The 10,678-nt window shown below is 49.4% G+C and overlaps 1 long non-coding RNA gene across 1 annotated transcript; it reads right to left on the reverse strand.

The window, feature by feature from the left end:
• Nucleotides 1–378: 378 nt before the first annotated feature.
• Nucleotides 379–7,529, reverse strand: LOC144721782 (uncharacterized). The gene is made up of 3 exons (XR_013585976.1): nt 4,818–7,529; nt 3,487–4,145; nt 379–1,196 (listed from the first exon to the last, which is right to left on the reverse strand). It is a non-coding gene; the product is annotated as an uncharacterized LOC144721782 (long non-coding RNA).
• Between the last annotated feature and the right edge of the window lie 3,149 nt (nt 7,530–10,678).

The raw sequence follows: 10,678 nt of genomic DNA on the forward strand, positions 1-10,678 counted from the left end.
TTTTTCCCCCTCTTAAATCTAAGACGTGGCCACGTGTTTGTCGTGAAAGCGAGTGATCATTGCCACTTAGCAAGGATGCGCCGGTCATACCGGATCATAAGACGCACCCCCAACTCGTGCCCGGTGTCAATACAGCAGAGCTGACACACACACACCTACCGGATGATGAGATGCACTCCAAACTTAATAACACTGGCCTTAAGATAATAAAAATATATAATATTCCACGATTTGGGAAATGTCCCTTCTTCAAAGTACATCATTTGTGCGGTGACAAAGTTTTTATATCTGTTATGAAGGCTTTATGTGCTATCTAGAAGGGCTATTGCTCGAAACGTCGCCTATTTTTTTTTTCTTACGACCACAGTGTTGTATTCATAAATGTGTAGATATTTTAATATATATAATATACTCAACATACATCCTGTTTGTCTCAGCCTTAGATGGATCGATTCACCGACTCCAGTGGCCACCAGCACTAAGACACGAAGCCTAAACGCCGTGGTATACAGTAATAAAATAATATATATACACAAGTAAATAAATATATATTTCAACCATCATTGCACCACAGCCCACACACGTTTTCCTGTTACTACCTCTTATGACCCGAAGTGAACATCGCGACCACTTTTGCCCGGAAATGTTCTTAATTTACTCAACATCTCGTCCGGGGCTATGACAAAATTGGCCGGAATGCAGCCGAACCGGCCACAGTTGAGAAGCTGAGCGGGAGTTTGAGCCTTGGTACCCGCTTGAATGGTGGTGACCGCCGTGCGTGAAACAACAACGACGACGACACACACACACAGAGACGTGATAAGCGACTACGACTAAAGCTACTGCGCAGGGTACATTGTCAGCGGGGTGGCCCTGCATCACAGTGAGCTGTTGGACTGTATTATGCTCCCACGTCTATGTTCTTCACCAACCCTCGTTGACCAGCGTGGCCCAGTAATGGTCAAATAACCCCGGGTGACTCCTCCCAACCCCTCCATCCACACAGAGTCGGGATGCTCTCATCCAGCAGTGGATTGACAAAAGGCTGTACGTTGTTGTTGTTATTATTATAACAATTCACCACCTCCACCGCCACAAATGAATGAGATGCCACGATGAATTGTCGTAAATTCATTCACAAGTCGATTCGTCTTCTCTCTCTCTCTGTCCCCTCGTTACGAGCACGTGATTTCTTTCTAGAGGGAACCCGCACACCGGACAAACACGAACCACCCCACGACAAAGATATAAATAAACGATGAACTCATCTTGAAAAGAATAATCATAATCATAGATTTAAAAACGAATCGTCATACCCCACATTCATTATATCAAACCGACACGTGTTTATTTAAAGGGAAAGATCTCCCGTATAGCCTTGACATACTGTTGGGGCAAGTGCTGTTCGTGAACAACTATAAAGGCAGGCACGCCACACGAGGGAGGGTGGCTGGCCACCATCACGCCCGAACGCCTTTGTCTCCCTGGTGGCGATGTTTAAACATCGCACCAGGCACTCATTTTCACCAGAGTCGAGTCACATACAGACAGAACGTAGACGCTGTAACTTTCGTCCACCAGCCTAGCGGCTTTCCGGACATTTGGTTTCCAACAGGATGTGTACACCAGCAAACACTGCACCAGTTTCAACTTCTCCGAGTCTCATCAGCAAGGCGTAGCCTTGTTCACTATAGAACGCTGGCCGTTTGCCAGCCGGTGCACGCAAAGAGCCCTCCGCCGACACTGTTGGGTCTCAAGGTGTAGAGCAAAAACTATCATTTTATACGACCTATTTCTGGCAGGCGGCGTGGGTCGTGACGTCACACGGGAGAGGCTCCGCCCAGTCATAGGGGGGGGTGAGGTGGTGGTGGAATTTCAACGACCTTGCTCAGTTGTCCACGCCGATTGCCTTATAAGGCATGCAGGTAAACAGCACACAACGCGCGGCTACTGACCCAACTCACCTGGCCGCGCCAGCCGCGGCGACTCACCTGGGTGAAGGTGGATCATTCTGCACATGGCCGCACGGCTCAAGGGTCAGAGCGCTCAGCTAATGCCGCTCAGTTCCTGGAGATCGATTCCCGGGTATCAGCCGCCCAGTTGTAAATGGAACTGGGTTCTCGGCGTAGCGAGTTGATGTTATCAGCTCGCTCTCCACTGACTTACGCAGAGTCCCATAGGCTTACATAGAGACCCGCTGACTTACATATAGACCCATTGATTTAGTTATAAATACAATTATTTACATAGAGACCAATTGACTTACATAGAGACACATCGACTTAAAGAGAGACCGAATGATTTGACGTAACGTTTTATTCTTGTTGTTTGTGATTTGTGTTTTAGTGCCATTTTTAAAAAAAAAATTCTTAGTAGTAAGGTTTCCATCTGCTCGGTGGTGGCTGTATATGGGATTGTATCCTCGTATATAATTAATGTACAGCTTTATGTGAGGCTATTAGCATGAATTACACTATACAAACTGAACGTAGTATTATTATTTATGATTTTCGAGACTCATAGAATTACAGAGAGGCCAAATGATTTCCATACAGTGCCATGAACCTTCATAGAGACCAAGCTCATGACTAAACCTGGTTTTCAAGTACTGTACAGTGTGTTGATGGTATCAGCCCGGTCGCCAATGATTACGCGGAGAAAAATGAAACCTACATCGGGCAGTGTATCGAGCCAACTCTGTAACACCATTGGCAAACAAGATCAATCATGAGACGAGCGATTGTTTGCAGATCGTCCCTGAACCGCGAGTCTGACTTCGTGCCACATCTCTTGCTGTTGCGGTGCCAACACCCATCGTACGGCATCCCCCTTGCCTCCTCCTCCTCATCCTCCTGCCTCCTCCTCATCCTCCTCTCTTTCTCAATCCGGTGACTTCACCGTCAAGGCAATGGCTCTCAAACGCACGCTTGGCGTCAACTGCAGTCACGTTGGCAAGTTGGACTTGCAACTGTGAGTTGCAACCGTGACTTGCAAATGCGATGATGTGCCAACTGTTGTTTGCAACTGCGATTTTTATTTTTACTTTGACTTTCAAAGTGCAAGTTGCCAACTGCGATTTAACAACTGCGAATTTGACAACTGCGAATTTGCAAGTGTAATTGCTCCGTTCGACATTACATTTTTAACTACTGTATTCCTGTTAATAATTTTTCTATTTCAATATATGTTGCTTTGTTCGAGCTTGCATATAATTGATAATACGCACGATTGCGTTTATGTATGAGTGTTTAATTTATTTACTTATCTTCCTGAGTACTTTTCCACAATCGGCACCCCCCCCCCCCCCAGTTCGGGCTGGACATCCGTGAACGTGAGCTCTTCGCAACTCATCGGGTTTTCCCCGCTTAAAAAAATGTGGTCCATTTCCAGGTCTAAGAATGAAACTTATAGCGTCGTTTTGACTGTAGAGGCACGGACATGACTCTCAGTCGCAGAGCGAGTGCGGAATGTGCTACCCCTCCCCACCTCAACTGGGCAGATGAGAGGTCACGTGAGACGACCTCAGATGTAGCTCTGTGACATCCTCTTCCGCGGGTCGTTTTCTGCGAGAGATCGGGATGAATTCTTCATCTCATCGCCTGCCACCGATGATATAATTTGGATAAAATTTTGGGAAACGGTGTTAACAAATAAATGACTAAATACAAAAACATCGCACGTTATATTAGGGGCGTAACGATGCGGCGATTCGTCGTCGTTATCATCTTCACGATAAATTGATTCGCGTGTGTATCAATCGATGTTAGGTCATATTTTATGGGTTCACGTGACCCCATGAAGTCACGAGAGGCCGCTAAATTCACCACTTTTATAAAAAAAAAGCAACTGAATGGAATTGCGACGATTCATTGAATCACGACACGAGGATACAATTAATCATCAGCCTTGATCAATTTACTGCTAGATGAAGGCCTCAACAATCCCTCTAAGCCCACTGCACAGGAGCTGATTTTATCGCTCTATTCCTGCGGTCAACGTCCTCTTGGTGGCGCGTTCCCTCCTTTGCCTTCCACTCCGTTGTTATTCTCGACCACGGGATGATCGTCCCTTCGAGCCGTGACGTGTCGTCCTGCCCCGGCCAAGTTTTCTCAACAGTCGATGCGATTTCTCCAGTCCACGTGTTCCTGTTTAATATGTGTGGCAAGTGGTGGGGAAGCAGGAGGGGGGAGGAGGGAGGGACGTGTGGGTGACATCACAACATATCACATGCTTTTTAGTATTATTATAGCAGTGTCATTTCTAAATGTCAGTTTATCCTTACGGTACATTCTATTTATAAGCGTATACGTGACTTGTCGGCATTGTGATGAGTGACTAAAGCTCATTGATGGTTCCAGGTTTCATTGTTGATGTCCGATGCTCAGACTAAAGCATCTTGAGTATCCATTGTCAATGGCTGAGGCTTACAGAGCCAGACTATTTCAGCTTTAGGGTGCTTGGGTGTTAATGACAGAGGCTCGTGGAGCCAGAATAAACGACGTGTTTCTTCGGGTTTGTATCAACGATAAATACTCTAGAGCAGGCCTAAAGCACATTTAGGATCGTTAGGGGTTTGTGTTCATGATACAGACTCATGGAGCCAGACTAAAGCACCTGTAGGTGTAGTAGGTGTAACGTCATTGATAGAGGCTCATAGAGCCAGACGAAGGCCCCTTCAGGGTACTTATCGTTGAGTGTCAATGTCTGAGCTTAACAGAGGCACGTGGTGGAGCAGTGATAAGCGCACTGCGATTTCAACCCAGAGACCCGAGTTCGATTCCAGGCAACGGCTAACACCCCCCCCCCCCTTCACAAACCTTCGTTGACCATCGTGGTGAAATAAGATCTCAAACAGCCCATTATGACGGACACAGCTTGGGCAAGTCTTCATCCAGCAGCGAATGGACCCAGGGCTGTAAAACATATTTTGGGCGAGAATACACCAAGTTGGACAAAAGATGTGCTTATTTATTTCGCACAATACCTCATTCAATATTTGTTCGCCTCGCTGCTGCGACGACACGAGTACACGCGTTGTCACGCGCTCAGCCTTAAGTCGCAGCATATAAATACAATTAAATATTGATATGGTTTCCATAGTGCACATGAGCAAACATTGCATTTGCTACACCGCATTGTGATGGCTCGCTCAGCGCTCGAGTGTCAGTGATGGGGCTCACAATGCGCAGGCAACGGTTGATTGCCACTTCCGTGGTAGAAAAAAAAACCGGGACTTCTCGTGTGAAGGAGAAGATCTCACAATGCAAGAAGAGATGGTGAGGTGGGGGGGAAGAGGTATGCAATGTATATTGTATTGAGCGGTGTATTAAACTTTCGTATTTTAGCAGAACAGCTGTCTCAACAAGAGTACCATCCTGGGAGAAAAAGAAAAGCATTGTTGCTGAGTACGTATTCAAACACACGAAACACACCAGGCGGTTGGCAACAGGCAGCACTGTGAAAGTTGCAACAGACAGCAGTTTCTTTAATCGAGCAAAGTCACGAGAACTTGCGAAAAAAGACTACGATTGTGGGACATTTCCAAGTGGACCAGTACAAGGGGAGAGGCGGACAGATAAGTGAGGCGCCCTGCTTTGTGGTGGGAGTTGAACTCGGCGTGAGACGACACAGTCTGGCGGGCCTCAACGCGCGAGGAGGAATCAATGAGTGGAGGTCACGGCAGCGGTGGCAGTAGCGATGGAAGAGCGACTAGGAGGCGAGCCAGCGACTGCGTTGGATCAGTGACCGCTGGCTCGTCAATCAAGCTGACAGCTTTAAACTTAATTTGAAGCGTTCGTGACTGCAGGAATTACTCTTTGGTTATTTCGGTAAAGTCACGTAGAAAAGAAATACATGTAATAATAGAATACGACGTTTCGATTGCAACACAAGCGATCGTCATCAGCTAGAACTAAATTTGAGAGAGAGAGAGACGAAACACAGACACGGAGACACACAGACAGACGCACAATCAGTGTGTCTCTGTGTTGTCTCTCTCTCTGCTTGTGTGTCTGTGTGTCTCCGTGTCTGTGTTTTGTCTCGCTCTCAAATTTAGTTCTACCTGATGACGATTGCATGTGTTGCAATCGAAACGTCGTATTCTATTCTATTATTTAATTTATCTTCTTTCTACGTGGCTGCTTTACTTTGACTTTTACCCCGTACAACGAGGCGTGACAACGGGTGTACGCCACCCCACCAGGTATGGTGATGGACAAGGCAGCATCAGTCAGTCCAACGCGGTCTGACTTGGTGCTCCAGACGTTGCTGCGCGTACGCGTGCTACTACCACCCAGAGGTGTGATTCACGCAGCCGACTGCAAAAAAAAATAACCAACATCCAACTCCGGAATCCGTGGGGGTTTGCGTGAAATATGCGCGCGCTGATAATAAACGGAGTAAGTCGTAGACAAAAAAAAGTGTCGTAAAAAAAAATACAAGCAACATTGCCCCGTGGTCCAACCTCAAACTCGTTTAGGACCAACAGCGCCACATGTAATCATTGACGCCGAATCCACGCGGACCCGAGCCGCGCCAGGGTACGCTCTGTCGGCATCACCATATTTGGCAGGGAAAAGAGAGTTGAGTGCCCAGTGACAAAGACGCCTCTGGCCGTACGCCCGGTATCGTCTCGTCAGAATCTCCGAAGCTAAGCAGGTTTGAGCCTGCCCAGTGCTCGGATGATGCGGGTTAGTGGGGCGGGGAGGGGAGGGGTGGGAGGGGCAGAGCAGATGACTGCTTAGGAATGTCAGGCTGGTTAGGTACCGGTTGGACTGTCCCGTCCGCTGTCCTGTCCCAACGCCAAACACCGCCGCTCCCTACTCGTCACCGACCCGCACTGAACGGGCCAAACGACCCCCCAAGTCAACAAGCCTGACATTAGAACGTGGGGATACACTCTCATCCAGCAGTCGATCGACGGAAGACTTTGGCTATATTGATGAATGTCACTGCGAATAAATACGTTTAAGTAAAACCGAGCAGCCGTGTAGTGGCTGTGACATCCGCATCGGGTTTTCAATGGGCCGACGCGCCCGCCACACAAACAGGGCTACTACTCACGACCCAGTGCCTCTCTCTCTCTGATCTGTAGTCTGCTATATATGCGCGTGTGTCCTTAAATATCAATTACAATGTATCTTCATCAATCATGCATGGCCCACCCATGCATTATTCAACACGTTCCGTAACAGGAGCGCTTAAGTAGAGCACACGTATGGGATGTAAGAGGGCTTTGTCCAATGCCAAAGGTTTATTTTGTTGTTTAATGTGTATACAAGCACATGCCCGTCCGTCCGCCCCTCCCGCACATGATGTCCCGCCAGCCAGCAAACTTGTTTCGAATATACTGCACTGTAGTATGATTTCAATGGATATGTTTTCGTAATGTCGCTATAATATCTGAGATGCTGCTTGAGTGCAATGGTTAGCGCACTGCCATTTCAATGCACGGGTTGCAAGATTCCATTCGATGTCACGGCGTGGCAGTTGAAAAAAAAATGTCAAAGTTTGTTCTCTCTTTATCCACCCACGCCCCTCTCCTCCCGTCTCGCTACCCGCCTCTGGCCACCCATCAGTGGGATGTGAATAACCACACCAGAGTCGGCCGGTCGGTCGCCACGTCGCTGCGTGCGGTAGGGGAACGCGAAAGTGCTCCAGTCCCTTCCAATACGTCTGGCCAGCGTGCGAAGGGTTAGGTGAGAATAGCCTCCCCTCTCTGGAGGGACCTCTGCAGAGCAGTCTCAAGTGTCAGACCCTTCCCGCCGGCAGTGGCGCGAGCGGGGGAATTGCAGGGGCTGCACCTTTACATTCCGCTCACTCTTGACTGCCCCCCCCTCCTACCCTGGCTCCCCCTCCTTCCCCAATAAAAAAAAGTCCACCACGGCCCCGTTTCCCTGTGTACGTGGTGTGCGGAAGTTCGGATTTCTACACAGCCTCGCACATTCACGACTTAAAGGAAGTGCGCGGCGCGTGTACGCATGAGTGCATGAGGGGGGGGGGATGAGTGTGTGTGTGTGGGGGGTAGAATGAGTGTGTGTGTGTGGGGGATAATGAGTGTGTGTGGGGGGGAGAATGAGTGTGTGTGTGTGCGGGATGAATGTGTGTGAGGGGGGAGAATGAGTGTGTGTATGTGGGGGAATGAGTGTGTGTGTGGGGGAATGAGTGGAGTGTGTGTGTGGGGGGGGGCAATGTGTGTGTGAGGGGGGAGTGATCTGGGGGAGCGGTGGCGCAGTGGTTAGCGCACTGCGCTCCAAAAACGACGACCCGAGTTCGAATCCCACTCACGACCAACACCAGTGACGGTCATCTTAACCGGTAACCAGTCCACCCCTAGATCGACTTAACCTCAAATGAATATGCCTGATGTGCTGTGACAACATCAGCACTGGAGAGACAAAGGCGGCCGGGCGTGGTCCTGGCTACAACACCCCCTCGTGTGCCGTGCCAGCCTTCAACGGTGCTCGCCCACAGCCATTAACCCTAATAGTATTTTGAGACTATTGGGAGATCCGTGTCTTTGTGCGTACGAGTGTGCACGAGTGAATGAGTGTACGAGTATGTTTGTGAATTAGCGAGTGTCCCTATGAGAGTGAGTGAACGAGAGCGCGTGCGTGTGAGTGCCGAGGCCTCACTCAGAGTCAGTCCATCGGCTATTTTTTTTTTCTGGCGAATTGCCCGATGATGCTGGATGCAATTACCAGCGAAACGTCGTACTCAAATTGTAAATGTTGTGGTTTCACGCTTCAACACACCGGTGGGCTAAAGCAGTGAACTATTTGTCTTTTGTCAACGTGACACTTTTTTACTGATTGGCCGTGTCGGGTGGTGGAGGGTTAAGACACATTTATAAATAACGCGTCTAAACCCAAAAACGTTGATTATGAATAATATTGGTCGCGAAAGCCTACGTGTTAAACTTATTTTTTTTTGATCAGCTGCGTTACGTCTTGTGGAAGCGACCTGGCCCCAGCGCACCATGTGCACGGTGATGCCCTCCCTTCTCTCTGCGTGCGAAGAGTGAACCAACCCCCTTTTGAAGATACATCTGCGCCTGTTGCAAACATTCAGGCTTACCCGCCTACGATCCATCCTGAGTTGTTACCGGGTTTAACTGTGTGAGGGCCCGATAAATCCTTGCAATATATGGACACACATTCCCATAAATGAGCCCCTCCGGCAACCGATGCTGTGTTAGCTGGGTCATTCAGCGCGCCTAACCAGTCGCTGCATGCCCAAGCAGCTTCTGTTTGGCCGGATAGAATATGACAGCGGCTAAGTTAGCGTGTGCGTGAGTGAGCATGCATGTGTGAGTCGGTGCGTGAATGTGTCAGTATTTGTGTTGAGTATGAGTGAAAGAGAGTGGGATTGAGGTGAGGTGTGTGGGTCTGCGTGGGGCTGAATGTGTGAGGTTGGGTGTGTCAGAGAGCGACAGGCCAGGTAACTTCCACAAAGCGCTACGCAGGCATGCCTTCCTTTCTCTATTCTTGTGAAATGTGGACCCCTCTAATGGAACATCTGCGCTGGTTGGAAACATTTAGGCTTGCCTGCCAACGACCCTTCCTCGGTTCAACCAAGCAGGATTGTGTGAGGATCTCACAAATCCTTGAAAGATCTGGACACATTCGCATCAGTGAGCTCCTCCGGCAGGCAAGGGTGCGTTGGCTGGGTCATGTAGCCCGCATGTCCAGCCACCGCATTCCTAAGTAGCTTCTGTTTGGCCGGACAGAGGGGGCTAAACGGGCGCGGCACGGGCTAGAGAAGAGATGGAGTGATTCGATACAGGAAGATGTAGAGCTGAGTGGACTCGCTGAAGACTGGTACCAGCGCTGTCAAGATCGGCCTCTATGGAGGAGTCTCGTGAAGGACGCCACTGGGCAGTTGGAGGCAGTCGCCCTCCAACAATAGCGGAGGGCGGAGGAGCGACGCTCACAACAATGTGCGGAGCGTGGGGCGCCTAAAACGCACAGAGTTGGCACAGCGGGAGCACAGTTGGAGCATCTGCCGGTCATCTCAGTCAGTCAACCCATGGCACCTGGGTCTGCTCAGTTACCTCGTGCCAGCGGGCCTTCGACACTTCACGTGGCCTCAAAGTGCACCTAGCATGGCACAAGCGCCGTGGTGACGTCACAGCCACTTAGTGGTGAACGGCGGTTGTTGTTGTTTTGTTGTTGTCTCGGAGAGTATATGCGCGTGTGTGTCGTCAAACGTGTGTACGTACACGTGAACGATGCACGCGCGCGTGAATGAGTTTTTTTGAGGGGGCGGGGAGCGGTGGCGCAGCGGTTGCGCTTACTGCGTTGTAAACACGGCGACAGCTTTCCGCTGCCGTCTCACCTGCACGCAGGATCATCTACTTTAGCGGTTAAGACCCTACGTTTAGAAGTTGTAAATTCCACGGCGATTGATGATAATGTGGCGGCGGGGGGCGGGGGGCTGGGCTGGGAGGCTGGGGTTGAGGTGGCAATAGGCACAGACTCCAAGGTCTGGGCAATGAAAGTCGTCAAGGTGTAGCCCTGTAGTTAAAACTACGAACACTAAACTATTTTTAATTTTACCAGGTAAGGCTCGCTGAGCTACACAGCTCTTTTTTCTCAGACGCGACCTTGCCACAAATGATAGGTCAACGAAGTGGTTTATCGTGTGGACATGCAAAGCACTCACATACTCTAAATATACA

The sequence above is a fragment of the Lampetra planeri genome, chromosome 1 (genome assembly GCF_965212315.1).
Source record: "Lampetra planeri chromosome 1, kcLamPlan1.2.h2, whole genome shotgun sequence".
NCBI classification, from domain to species: Eukaryota; Metazoa; Chordata; class Hyperoartia; order Petromyzontiformes; family Petromyzontidae; genus Lampetra; species Lampetra planeri.